This window comes from Piliocolobus tephrosceles, chromosome X (genome assembly GCF_002776525.5).
Source record: "Piliocolobus tephrosceles isolate RC106 chromosome X, ASM277652v3, whole genome shotgun sequence".
Taxonomy (NCBI): domain Eukaryota; kingdom Metazoa; phylum Chordata; class Mammalia; order Primates; family Cercopithecidae; genus Piliocolobus; species Piliocolobus tephrosceles.
In genome coordinates this window covers 54,564,409-54,579,692 of record NC_045455.1, presented here as the reverse complement: position 1 = coordinate 54,579,692, position 15,284 = coordinate 54,564,409, and the positions used below count along the sequence as shown (strand labels likewise).

Here is a 15,284-nt window from a genome sequence, read left to right as displayed (position 1 = left end):
TGGCGAGGGCCAGTATTTTTTATATGTTGATATACAGATATACAGAGATGAGATGATAAAGAGGGAGATAAAGAGATGGGGGAAAAACAGAGAGAGAAAGGGAGAGAGCAAGAGAAGGAGAGTGAGAGGTTCTGTTCTCTGTTCGCTGTTATATAACCTGGAATGTGTAACTATTTCTTTGAAAATAATTACTCTCATTTTTATAACACTGAAAACTTTCGATAACTATTGGTAGAGAAGAATATTAGCATAAAATATTAGTACAGCCATTCTATTATCAAACCCATTTAATTTCTCCATCCTGTGCATTTCCCATTCAGCAAAATTTAGTTTCATTGTGAAAAACAGAAAAACTGTGTATGCTTAAAGAATATATTTTCCATGTTTTCAGTGTAACTGTTGTGTATTCAATAATAAAAACATGTTGTTTATTATCTCTTTTTAAAGATTATAGATAAATCTTTTAAGTTTCATCTTTTAAAGGGGTGATTTTGAATGTTTTCTCAACTGTAGTAAAAGATACATTTAAAATATGTATACATATATACATATATCTCACTCACGTATGTTTTCTGCTGAGAAAATTGTTATAGTATCTTTGATAAAGAAAATCCACGTTCTATACTACCTATCTATGAAGAAATTGAATACCTTCATATTTTGTCATATAAACAAATTAAAAGCTATTCCTCATCTATGCAGTTGCTATATTTCTTTCTCTGAATGTCCTGTCAATAAAATCAACATCTAAATTCTTAATTGGCACATCAAATTATAATATTGACTTTTTATCAAATGCCATTTCCTTCTTGCTACACCTGAATTTACAGAGCATTTTGCAATTAAACTCATGATTCATTTCCTTTTTACATTTTTTCTACGAGTCATAAACACCTAACCTGTCAGTGAAATAAGTGTTTTGCATGTCAATCTTTACTAGTAAATACAATCTCACTTATTATTTTCTTATATAATGTTTTGAAAGTTCCACACTGCTATTCTTTACATTTTATTAATATCCTTTCTTATCCCTTTAAACAAATATTACATATTTTCTCTCTCTTTAAGATTAATACCTTGCGAATAAATCTTTTAAACATGAAATGATTCCAGTTAATACTCTTTATTTAGCAAAATTACATCATGAGTGGAAGAGCAATAATTGGAATCCAGGAGATTTGAGCTCTAAATCCTAATCCTGACTCTAGGGAGATTTGGCTTCTAGTCTATTCTATATGCAGGTGTTGTAATATAGTTGGTTAGCAGTGTTCTTATTTGTAAAATGAAAAGATTAGGTTAGGTAATGTCCAAGTCAGCTTTTTTTTTTTTAAAAAAAATAGATAATGACAGTAATTTTCTTAATTCCATAAATCATTTGTAATATCAATGATTAGTTATGATGACAATATGAAACAGATTTCCTGGAAACAAAATGATATAGACTTATTTTAGCAAAAATATTTGTTGAACTTTTAAAGGTTTTACACTTAGCATGCTACTTACTGTCGGCTTGATTTCAAGCTTTTACCATGTGAGCTAATGTGTGAGGATTGTGAACAACAGCAGTTCTTACCTATACGGCATGCTACAGGTGAGGTAGTGAGTTCATTAGACCTCATTAGCTCATGTAAGTCAGTTCTATCAAGAGGCTATGAGGAAAATTTAGGGAGACTCATGAGTAATGTGGAAGATATTTTATTTCTGAGGCTATTTTAAAAAATCCCTGCAAGATGGAAAATGAAGTAAACAAAAACTATAGAATTTGATAAAACTGCATTATTTAATGTACCATTCAATTCAGTTCAGTCCAATTGAATTTTGCAAATATTTATTGAATATCCATGCAAAGCCTCAATGATAGTATTGAGCATATGCAAATTTTGCACAAACATTACAGTGAGATTTAGAGCACTCATGTCACATAGTAAGATTTTTAAAAGGTGTTAACTAAAAATATTATACATGTTCTTTGCCTCTCTCTTGGACTTACAACTTGTGTATCATGTATTGATAAGGAATATATGTAGTCAGTATTATAAAATTGTCTTCTAAATTAACTTTGCTTATATTATTAAACTTTTTTATGCCTAACTTGTATTTAGAATTCAAGGACACAGTATCTCAAGCAGCAAAATATCTTTAAATTATTTTATAATTTTAGATTTCCTCATATATTTTAAATACTATGAACTTCTCTTTATTATTACAGTTACCATTCTTTTCCTCAAGAAGTTTAAACTTTTTTTCTAAAAAAGTATTGTTAAACATCATATATCACAATTAAATAACCTTGTCCTTGTTTTCCCAACTCTGTCTACTTCATCGCTTTAAGGTCACATCTTATCACTGTAGCATGACTTGATAATAATGTTTGGTTTATAAGGCATACTCCCAAGGAAGCAAAGAACTCATTTATCTGTCTATGAATCATTGTTCTGTACAACCTAGGAATCCAAACCATATGTCCTATAGCTTAAACATCAATTTGCAGAAACTAAAAATTCTTGTAATCACAATTTGAATTGCCTTTTGTAAATTAAGTAGCATTAGCAAAATGATAGCATCTCAACTAATGGGAAGTTTCTATTGAAAACAAATATCAATAAAATGTAATAAGGGGACATCAAAAACATATTGAACATAGAATTATAGCACTAATATACTCTTCTACTGCACAGGGAAGAATTAGAATTTCTAGTGGTAAAATAACTAATATATGCCTTAAAATTTACATATCACAGTCATATTTAATCGTACTTGATCCTGACAATAAAGCTATAAGGTAGGAAATAGTACTGTTATTTTGTTTTATATAATAAGTTCAAGGTCAAAATGAATGATTTGTCAGTGGCCACATACCTGGTATTGCAGAGCCTTCACCTAATTTTTCAATAGCACCACTGTGCCTGTTGTTCTCAATCTTGGTGCCTATTAGAATCATTTGGGGAGGTTTAGAAAAAACTCTCACATTTCCAACTCTCAGGTTAATTGAAATAGAATTTCTGAGTGTAGAACTTGAGTATTGATAGTAAAAATAACAAACAATTTATACTCATCTAATTCTAATGTGGCAATGAGTTTTGAAAACCAATGTACTAGTAATTAGGTTCAATAAATATAGCTTAATGAATGAAGATGGTAGAGGAGGAGAATGCTAACACGTGGAACAAATCTCCTTACTGACATATTCAAACATAACTAGGACCGTTACAAGTGGGAGAAGAAAACTAAAGTGATATGTATGCCTTGAGGGGAGAAGTAACATGCTTGTCCATAGGAGGTAGATACTGTCACTAGGGTAGCGGCTATATTTGGTTTTAAAAAAAAATTGGTATTGCAAAAACTAAAACACTTTGTTTGAGTGATTACCTTTTGTCATCATTACTTGAGGGTTCTGATTTTTTCATCACCTGCTCTTTCTATTTTACCTTATATTGCCATTATTCTCTTCATTTTTCTTGGTAATTTTTCAAATGAATTCTTTGCTTTCAATTTTATAGCACCAGCTTGTCTGTGTTTAAAATTCTCTGTAAAGAGTCTTGAAATCTTAAGGGAAAACATGCAACAGCAGTCTAATCAATCAACCACAGAAGGCAGAGCTGTGTTGGGACACAATACTAAGAGTTTTAATAAGAGCCTTGAGTACTCATTTGCCCAGACTGTGGTTTTTCAAAAAATATATAAGACAGGCAATTCATTCTGCCAAGGCTACAAGTTTCCTCCTGTCCCATTATCAGCCAATAAAATGTCTCTCTCTCTTTTTTTTTTTAATTCAGAATACATTCTTTATATTCTTCTACATGTTGTTACATCTTTGGTCTAGAAGAACATACTGGTTTTGCTTTGAAGCATATTAAAAGAGAAAATCTTTATTATTTATGTTATCTTACACTTTAATTGGGTGGTTTTATTCTTTCCTTAATGTGCTTGAATCAATCAGTTTTAAGCAGCTAACAAAATCTTTGATGATTCTTGTTTTGGGAAAAGTTAAATAGTTCTAGAGGTTTGCAGTTCATTCAAAATAAGTTTGGTATGTGTAGGTCAAAAGTATTTGATGTGAAAACTTTTGAGAGTATACTGAGATTCTGAAATTAGAACAAAGGAAGTCTTCTGGTTTAGGATGATTAGTAAATATTATCATCAAAAATACTTAAATCAACGATTGTATTTCTGGGGCGTTGTTTAGAGATTTTGGCTTATAAAGAAAAAATCATACCCATCTTACCCTCCCGTGCCCCAAATGATCATTTATTTTTTAAAAAATAATATATTTGGTTAGATAAAGGATATTCAAGTTCTTCTAGATTTTCAATGACAATTTTATTTTAATATAAAGTTTCCTTCCAAATTTTTTATCCTGTACTTTTATGCTTGAGGGTTGTTGGTCGTTTGTTATTTTTTTCATTTTGCTTTTCTTTTTGTTGTTGTTATTGTTTGTCTTTAGTGCTCTTCTGTCATCCCAAATTGATCTTTATTACATTTATATATTGGGACATAATTTTGCATAGTTCTTCAGATTTTACTTCATATATTCCCTGTTGATATTTGACATGTATGAAGATGTTAGATTGGTAGTGTAAAACTCTTGGAGAAGAAAGTTTGGAGAAAATCACTTAGAAGTACAAGAATGGTACACATTCTATACTTAAGTGAAAATTTAATCTTTAGTACTACAGCACATTATATCAGAGAGCAAATAAACTTCCAAAAAACTCCTCTGTGGCATCACTCACCTGCTAAAGCCACATCGGTTTTGAGAGATGCAAATGTGGCCATCAAGGTAACTAGTCAAGGATCTGGGAATTCTATTCTGGAGTACCAATCTCTGTCTTTACAGGTAATAATATAGCAACTAAGAAAAGTTTGAAAAAAACAGTATTTGATTCCATTTCTGAAAATATTTGTAATGTTTTCATGTGAGTAGATTGAATTGAATTACATATTTCATTTTTAATATCCTTTTTTATTATGATTGTTAGCAATACATGGCAGCTTTCTACAGAAAACATATGTGTGTATATATACCTTAACGTACATTGCCAACATGAAGTGTTAACATTTAATTCTCTATTTTTGTTCACATTAATAGGAAATAAGTTATCCATTTTCTCTCTGGAAATATCACCCCAGCATAGCTAAAACAGCATTTAGCAAGAAACATGTTACTTCTCGTATCTAATATTCGACATCAAATTTAGTATTTCTGATTTTAGTAGGAATCCAGCCTAGGGAAGGATTGCTGAATAAACCCTAATTAATGCAATATTTTACTTGTGACAAATTTTCTGTTTACTGATGTTGGGAAAATAAAACTCAGTCTTGTGGCTTATTTGCTTCAGATAAGAGGAAAATAGAGAAAAACAAAAATTTTATTTTTCAGTCATGTTATTTTAAAATAATGTTTCCAGTACACACTGTAAATTGTATAAATGTATATCATTAACCAAGAAAAATTAGATATTATGTATTCGAAGATTAATGATGGGAGTGTTCACCCCACACTGCCACTGACATGATATTGCTGGTAATAAGAGATACATAAAAGCAAAAGAACATTTCTGCATTATGCTGAGTTAGGAAAACACAACATCTGCAAATTTTCCCTAGATATCAGTCATTAGATTTTCAAACTGCTAGTTTTCAGCAAAGATACATACTAATAATCAAAACTTGTTAATGTATGGTTAACATTATCTCTGATTCATGGGATTATATACACATGCTAGAGTTTTCTTGTATTATGTACAAATATAAATTTTAAAATGTATTTAAAAAGTTGATAAGCCAAATTGTTTGCTGCACATGAATTTAAATCGTATATTTATATTTTAAAAAAGATTTCAGTCAAGTTCCAGATTTATTAAATGACAATTTCAAAATCAGTGTATGTAATTTTAATAAAGCACATATTTTAATTACTTTCAAGCTTTCTAGCATTTTAAAGGTTATCTTTTTTTTTTTTTTTTTTCTTTTGAAACAGTCTCGCTCTGTTGCCCAAGTTGAAGTATAGTGGTGCAATCTAAACTCGCTTCAACCTCTGCCTCCCAGATTCAAGCGATTCTCCTGACTCAGCCTCCCGAGTAGCTGGGTTTACAGCGGTGCACTGCCATGCCTGGCTAGTTTTTCTAGTTTTAATAGAGACGGGGTTTCATCATGATGGCCAGGCTGGTCTCAAACCCCTGACCTCAAGTGATCCACCCACCTTGGTGTCCCAAAGTGCTGGGATTACAGGGGTGAGCCACCATGCCTCGACCATTAAAGGTTATCTTGTTATGACAGTAATTCAGCAGTTAGTATTATATTATTTTCCAAGATGATCTAATTACAAGCAGATATTTCATAATATACTTGTCCCTCCCCTTTGAAGAAGATTGGTTCCAGGGCCCCTGCAGAAGCAGAAATCCATGAATACTCAAGTCCCTAATATAAAATGATATAGTATTTATATATAGCCCACATACATCCTCCCATATAATTTAAATCATCTCTAGATTACTTATAATACCTAATATGCAAATGCAATGTAAATCATTCTTGTACTGTATTTCTTACTTTTATATTTTGTTGTAATATTATTTAATTTATTTATCTATTTATTTATTGTTTTAAATACAGGATTGGTTATTTAACAAATGTGACACCCCTGGAAACAGAGGTGCACTATAAGACATATTTTGCTAATAAGACATATTTTGCTAAAATTATCAAAATTTAATAAAAAGTAGAAAAGCTGCTATATTTCTGTTTCCTAGGCTTGCCAGCATCTTGGTCGTTTACATCAACATAAATTTATCACTTCACATTTCTAGAGGATGAAAGTCTGAAATCAAAATATTGTTAGGGTGATGCTCTCTCTCTAATAGCTCTAGGGGAGAATCCTTTCTTACCTCTTCTGATTTGTGGTATTTCCCAGTAATCCTTGGCACTCCTTGTTTTATAAATGCATCAATTCAGTCATGTAGCCATCTGTTTCCTTATGTGTCTTTGCATGGTCTTCCCTTTGTGTATGTCTGTGACTGGTCCCACATTTCTCATTTTTATAAGAATACCAGTCAATATTGGATTAAGTTCCACCCTAATAACCAAATTTTAACTTTATTGCCTGTAATTCTAAATAAGGTCACATTCTGTGGTACTAGAAGACTTTAACATTTATTTTTGGTGGGGACACAATTTAACCCATAGCAGCTGCCTAAGCTAATATGAGTGAGAAAAAATAAGAAAGTATTAATAATCCTTGACAAATTTATAATAGATTGCATTTTAAATGAAAACCTCTGAATATTTCCTTTTGAATATATCTTTTTAGGTATTTGTCATCCAAAAGTATTTCTCAAGATTCAAGTTTCCCAAAATTCAAATTTCTCAAAAGTCAACATCTCTATTAATCTTAATCTTGCTGATTGATCTTTTTGGTGTTATTTATATTATTAAACTGGTTTTAACTGGCAGTAAGTTTTGTGTTTGAAAAAGTAGGATAGATTTGTTTTATCCAGTTATAAATACCCAGTCAAAAATGTTTAAAGATGCAAAAACATACCATCTTCAGAGCTTCAACAATACATTTCTTGTATGGTGATTTCAGGAGTGAAAGAGCCTTCCAATTACATAAATCAATAATGGTGTACGGAATAGAAAACGATTTGTTTTCTTGTGGTGAGAATTGTTTTAACATGCTTAGTCTTATATATACAACAAGGTCACATAAGTTTATCATTTACAAGTTAGTGCTTCTTTAATGTCTCGTTAATAACTATGCCAATTGAAACTATAAATTTGCTTAACACATCTAAGTAAATATTTCTTTTTAACCAATTTATATTACTGCTCTCTAGTCCTCATAGCAGAAATCTAGAGTTGGGCATCTTCATATTAACTCTAATGGTCTAGCGATTTGTCTTTTGCAATACAACAGCTAATTCATTGCAATCTTGCTCTAGGTCTTAAGGAGGAAAAACTAAAGAAGAAAAACTTTTGTGCAATGCATTACAATAATTATTTAATATGTGAAAAAATCACATTGTAATACAGTATGCCATAGTCTCCATTGGTTTCCAGGTTGGACAAGATTTTAATGTTTTTATATAGCTTCATCTTTCCTTACATATTTCCATATGTTTCTACTACCTCACTTTTAATCTGTCTCACTACACTGTCTGAACAATCAAAATTCAAACTGTTTTAAAACTCTTTAAGTATAGAGCCTCTCATATTTCCTAACTGTGAAATTCTCTGTGATTATTTCTGGTAAGCACAGGCAATTTTCTATTGAAAAAATAAGTTTCTGTAACTTATGCTTTCAATCTTTGTCATCTAAATTAAATTGATATATTTTGATAGTTGACACATATTGATTCGCTATCAAATTATATCTCTAGGATGTGCCACATTTTATATAAACTGTTTCTTATAAACTGATATACAAGCATCACTCTACTTTGTAGTTTATTTTATGAGACTACTAAATAAATCACCACAAAAGGAGAATATTGTTAAAGAAAAATCTTGTTTTAAAAAGCCCAGTGGAGGCACATAAAAGAGAATAGAGAAATAAAAAGACAAAAAAATTAAGTTATGAAGTAAGTATACGGAAATATTGCTACCACAATATAAGAGACAACAATAGGCTGCTCAAAGAAAAAATTGGAACCACTTTTTGACTGTACCTACAGTACTTTTGGTATTGACAATAGAACTTGACTCAGTCACTTTGATTTGGCGTCTGGGTATGTGACTGTCTTCCTGTGTATGTGTGTATCTGTGTGCGTAATAGAATAATTTACTATAGAATATATGGACATAGTGTAGCCTTAATATAACAGATCTCACAGGTTCCTTGAACACTTAGTGTGAGCATTTTTTAAAAAGAACACTACGTATTGGTTAAAAGGAAAAACTATGTTCTAATATGACGATATAGCTACCTTGTACATTTATATATCTATAAAAGCGTGACCAAAACACGATCAGAGTGTTCATCACAGTCCTCTGTAACTGTCTTGCTTCTTTAGGAGTATGTCATCACCATTTTTCTAGGCAGAAAACATTTAACAGTGTTGAAATTACAGAGGAAAAATATCCCTATCACACAAGAAAATGTCCTTCCTATGTGTACCCCTGCATCACCCAGGAAAAATGAGTGAATGCCTCAGTTTCAAATTCCACACTTTATAAAGTCTAAATTTACTTAAAATGCTTAAATGTAAAGCAGCCATTAAAACTTCTCCAAGTAAATATTAAATGTGTACAAACATGGAAGATGACTAAAATATAAATATTGACCCAATTTTCTTTTTCTACAAATGTCCTATTAAAATACACAAAAATATTAGTGGACATAAAATTTCAGCTGAAGTAAAAATTGTAGAAGTCCACCATTAAAAGTCCAAAAATTTGGATGGATTACTGAAAAACAGTCATTAAAAGTGGTTGAGGCTAGGGGAGAAATAGCATTAAGAGAAATACCTAATGTAGATGACAGGTCGATGGGTGCAGCAAACCACCATGGCACGTATATACCTACGTAACAAATCTGCACATTCTGCATATGTATCCCAGAACTTAAAGTATAATAAAAAAAATTTCAAAAAGGCATGCACTCAGTCATTGAGATTTTATCATATATAATTTTTATAAATAAGGACTTTATTAAAAATAAAGTGGTTGAACTGATGGAGAAAGGAGAGTAGAGATAACTAAGACAGAGATGTTTGTAGGATATGTGAAAGCCTACCTCCTCAAAGACACTGCCACCCAAGTCAGTAAATAAAGATGAAGAGGGCTGACTCTGGGCTCAACAAATGAGCACATAGCATACGTAAATAACTACTGGGCTAGTATTTCAGAGCTTCCTCAATTGTATGAGATATCTTGCTGAGAACTATTCCCTTGGTATCACTGCTATCTATGTAAATTTTGAAGATCACATTAGGTAAATTTGTAGTGTGGGCATTTGAACAGAAGATTTCATCAACATAAATCATCAAGATTTAAAATTAGATTTAAAATGCTTTAATTCTAAAAGTCCTTGGTTAATAATTTTTGGCCTGAGGCTAGATTATTGTTATTATTCACATTAACATTTGAAAGTTAATGTTAATAACTTTAAAGTTGACAAAGTGTTTTTTCTTGCTTTAAGTTTAGCAAGTTGTTTAGTAGTAATGTGCCTGTAAGATACTATATCAGAAATAATAAATTTTAAACGTTCAAATAATGTTCATTAAATTTGAATATTTTAGAAAACTGATTTATAAGATTAAATTGCATCTTCATTGTAATTTTATTGAGATAAGATTGATTATAAATATAAATTCTGGTTAAAAGACAAATGTTATTTTATTACCTATATTGATTATTGGATTAGTGAGACATTTATCACAGATTATTTAACTAGAATCTGAAGAATGTCCAAAACATTCCTTAACATTATTTTCAGTTTGAAAGCATTTAGTATAATTTTCTTTTCACACAACAGGGATTTGTTTCATGGATATGTACTAAAGAAGGAACTGAAAGTCCAATTAAACAGACTACAGCATTGGCCACAAAAGTCTTTCCAGAACTCATCTAAGTCAATTTTTCAATGCAATTTTTTTTGTCCATTTGCAATTCCTCTTACCTAACTTTCCCAGCCCCTGCTTCAGGCAAACAAGGTTACCATAAATTAGTTTGCATTTCCAAGAGTTTTCCATAAATAGAATAATATAGTATGCGTTCTTTTATGTGTTTGAAAAAAGAAAAGGACAAAAAATAGAATAAAAGGGTATGAATTTCCAGTTAGAACTTGAAATATTTTTAAAGGTGCTGCAATAAATAGTACAATGTGGCTGACTCAGAAAACTAGTATGAAAAAGAATCACACTGAATATTTTAAAATGAGGGTTCATGTATCTTCTCTGACATCAACTGCTGAATAGCCTTGTCAAATGCAATAGTTTAATAAGTGGAACACAGCAGGAAAGGATGGATGTGACAAGAGATAAACTATTTTGGCCTCAATTTGTTACATGTAAAATGAAGGTGTCCTTCATGTCTCTTATTCTAACTTGGTGTGTATTGAGTCACATGTGTTTTGCTAAACAAAGTTGTTAAAAACCGTCTAACTGGTACTCACACATTTTGCTCAATTATTGAACTGAAATAAATAGTTAAGAAGGAGTAATTTCTGCTCTACAATGTTTTTCTTCCATTTATTTTGTCTTTTTAGCAGCTTTATTAAAAAGTACATGGTGTATATTAAGTTACACATACTTAAAAGATGCTATTTGATAAATGTTGACCTCTATGTACATCCAGTAAACCATAGCCAAAATCAAGACTGTGATTTATCACACTAGAAATATTTTTGGGTCCATTTGCAATTCCTCTTACCCAGCCTTCCCCAGCCCCTGCTTCAGGCTAACATTGTTACTATAAATTAGTTTGCATTTCCAAGAGTTTTTTATAAATAGAATAAAACATTAAGCATTCTTTTTTTATGTTTCACTTCTGTTACTTACCATAATTATTTTGAGATTTATCTATGATGGTGGGTGTGTCAATAGTTTATTTTGTTTTCTTATTGCAGTTATATTTAATTGTCTGAATACTCTATAATTTATTCATTCATTCTGCAATTGATTGATATTTGGCTTGTTTCTAGTTTGGAATGATTACAAAAAACGGTGCATTTTCATTATGTATAAGCTATTTATGTACAAGTCTTTACGTGGTCATATTCTTCTATTTCTCTTGGACAATAATCTAGAACAGATCCAGGGTGGCTGGATCATATTCTAAGTAAAACGAATTTTTACAATTGTGAAACTGTTTCAAGAATGGCGTCCCTTCGCACGTGGTGCCGCTGCTGCTGCCTCCAGCTCGCCCCGAAAACCCAGTTCCTGCAGCCGTGGCTCCTGGCCAGCTCGGCTTATTTAGTGTCTCTGACAAAACCGGCCTTGTGGAATTTGCAAGAAACCTGACCTCTTTTGGTTTGAATCTGGTCGCTTCCGGAGGGACTGCAAAAGCTCTCAGGGATGCTGGTCTAGCAGTCAGAGATGTCTCCGAGTTGACGGGATTTCCCGAAATGTTGGGGGGACGTGTGAAAACTTTGCATCCTGCAGTCCATGCTGGAATCCTGGCTCGTAATATCCCAGAAGATAATGCTGACATGACCAGACTTGATTTCAATCTTGTAAGAGTTGTTGCCTGCAATCTCTATCCCTTTGTGAAGACAGTGGCTTCTCCAGGTGTAACTGTTGAGGAGGCTGTGGAGCAAATTGACATTGGTGGAGTAACCTTACTGAGAGCTGCAGCCAAAAACCATGCTCGAGTGACAGTAGTGTGTGAACCAGAGGACTATGTGGTGGTGTCCACGGAGATGCAGAGCTCCGAGAATAAGGACACCTCCTTGGAGACTAGACGCCAGTTAGCTTTGAAGGCATTCACTCATAGGGCACAATATGATGAAGCAATTTCAGATTATTTCAGGAAACAGTACAGCAAAGGCATATCTCAGATGCCCTTGAGGTATGGAATGAACCCTCATCAGACCCCTGCCTAGCTGTACACACTGAAGCCCAAGCTTCCCATCACAGTTCTAAATGGAGCCCCTGGATTTATAAACTTATGCCATGCTTTGAACGCCTGGCAACTGGTGAAGGAACTCAAGGAGGCATTAGGTATTCCAGCCGCTGCCTCTTTCAAACATGTCAGTACAGCAGGTGCTGCTGTTGGAATTCCACTCAGTGAAGATGAGGCCAAAGTCTGCATGGTCTATGATCTCTATAAAACCCTCACACCCATCTCAACGGCATATGCAAGAGCAAGAGGAGCTGATAGGATGTCTTCATTTGGTGATTTTGTTGCATTGTCCGATGTTTGTGATGTACCAACTGCAACAATTATTTCCAGAGAAGTATCTGATGGTATAATTGTCCCAGGATATGAAGAAGAAGCTTTGACAATACTTTCCAAAAAGAAAAATGGAAATTACTGTGTCCTTCAGATGGACCAGTCTTACAAACCAGATGAAAATGAAGTTCGAACTCTCTTCGGTCTTCATTTAAGCCAGAAGAGAAATAATGGTGTCGTCGACAAGTCATTATTTAGCAATGTTGTTACCAAGAATAAAGATTTGCCAGAGTCAGCCATCCGAGACCTCATCGTAGCCACCATTGCTGTCAAGAACACTCAGTCTAACTCCGTGTGGTACGCCAAGAATGGGCAGGTTATCGGCATTGGAGCAGGACAGCAGTCTCGTATACACTGCACTCGACTTGCAGGAGATAAGGCAAACCATTGGTGGCTTAGATACCATCCACAAGCGCTTTCGATGAAGTTTAAAACAGGAGTGAAGAGAGCAGAAATCTCCAATGCCATCGATCAGTATGTGACTGGAACCATTGGCGAGGATGAAGATTTGATCAAGTGGAAGGCATTGTTTGAAGAAGTCCCTGAGTTACTCACTGAGGCAGAGAAGAAGGAATGGGTTGAGAAACTGACTGAAGTTTCTATCAGCTCTGATGCCTTCTTCCCTTTCAGAGATAATGTAGACAGAGCTAAAAGGAGTGGTGTGGTGTACATTGAGGCTCCCGCCGGTTCTGCTGCTGACAAAGTTGTGATTGAAGCCTGCGACGAACTGGGAATCATCCTCGCTCATACGAACCTTCGGCTCTTCCACCACTGATTTTACCACACGCTGCTTTTTGGTTTGCTGATATGTAGGTGAACAGTCACGCCTGAAACTTTCTGAGAATAACTTAAAAAAAAAAAAAATAAAACAGCACCTCTTAATCACTGGATTCATAAAAAAAAAAAAAAAAAAAAAAGAATGGCTGCACGTTTTCTGTGCCACACAATAGTGTGTGAGAATTCCTGTTCCTCTAAATCCTCATCAAGATTTGGTATAATATGGTTGTTTAATTTTAACAATTCTGCTATGGGTAGCATTGTCTAATTATGACTTCAATTTGCCTTTTCATAATGACTAACAATATTGAACATTTTGCCATGTTCTTATTTCATTATCCATGCATTTTCTTTTGTAAATATTTTGCCTGTTCAAATATTTGGTATATTTTTTAAACTCAATTGTTTGTTTTATTATTGCTGAACTGAGATTTTACTTTATTAAATATTTATTTTGCAAATATGTTCTCCATTTTGTGACTTGTATTTTAGTTACATTAACTCTCTTTCAAAGAGACATATTTTTAATTTTGATGAGGTCTAATTTTTTTGATGGACCATAATTTTGGTGTCATATTTAAGAACTCTTTGTATAACCTAAGGTTTAAAAGATATTAGTCTATATTTTCAGATAGAGCTTTTATGGTTTTAGGTAACACATTTGTTCATTAATTTATTGAATTAATTTTAGTTTAAGTTTTGTGACATGGATCCAAGTTCATCTTTGCATATTGACATGCTATATTCCATCATGATTCATTGAAAGGACTAATCTCTTTCCAATGAATTATCTCATAAACTTTCTGAAAATAATTAGTTGTTCATTTATGTGTGGACCTATTTTGCACTTTGTTTGTTTTGTTTTGTTTTTGAGATGGAGTCTTGTTCTGATGCCCAGGTTGGAGTGCAGTGGCACAATCTTGACTCACTGCAACCTCCACTTCCTGGATTCAAGCGATTCTCCTGCTGCAGGCTCCCCAGTTACTAGGAATACAGGTGCCCACCACCAGGCCTGGTTAATTTTTGTATTTTTAGTAGAGACAGGGTTTCAACATGTTGGCCAGGCTGGTTGCAAACGCCTGACCTCAGGTGATTCACCCACCTCGGGCACCCAAAGTGCTGGGATTACAGGTATGAGTCACCGCGCCTAGCCCTACACTTTGTTTTGATATTAGGTGTATAAATGATAGGGACAGAAGGCAGACAAATTCCTAAGCAAACAGGGACAGGTCCCCAGTGAAACTCGATTTTCAAGCCAAGGATGGTCTGAAGGCAGAAAATCAAACTACCAGATCTGGATAGAGTCCACAGACTGGAATGAGAACTTCCATTCCCATTCCCATTCCCATTTGGTGTGCTCAGCCCCTGATTGGTCCCAGGCCAAGTCTTCACTTCAGCCCCTGATTGGTTCTTTACACTATTGTACCTCTTTCTGAATGGTGCTTTTCCCAAGTCTACCAGTAAAGCAATCAGCACACATTTCTCCATTCTAAGCCAATAAAAACCCTGGACTTAGCCTCATAGCCTGCAACACACTTTCAAGTTCCCTCTCACTGTTAAGAGCTTTCTGTTCAATAAAATTCTACCCTGCCTTACTCACTATCTGGTAACTGTGT

The 15,284-nt window shown here is 33.4% G+C and overlaps 2 pseudogenes across 2 annotated transcripts; both read left to right on the top strand.

Moving 5' to 3' along the window:
• Positions 1–4,627: 4,627 nt before the first annotated feature.
• LOC116418585 lies at positions 4,628–12,571 on the top strand (annotated as a pseudogene). The gene is made up of 2 exons (XR_004228683.1): positions 4,628–4,837; positions 11,816–12,571. The product of XR_004228683.1 is annotated as a bifunctional purine biosynthesis protein PURH pseudogene (transcript).
• Positions 11,894–13,782, top strand: LOC111523900 (annotated as a pseudogene). The gene has a single exon (XR_002725629.3). The product of XR_002725629.3 is annotated as a bifunctional purine biosynthesis protein PURH pseudogene (transcript).
• The last annotated feature ends 1,502 nt before the right edge of the window (positions 13,783–15,284 follow it).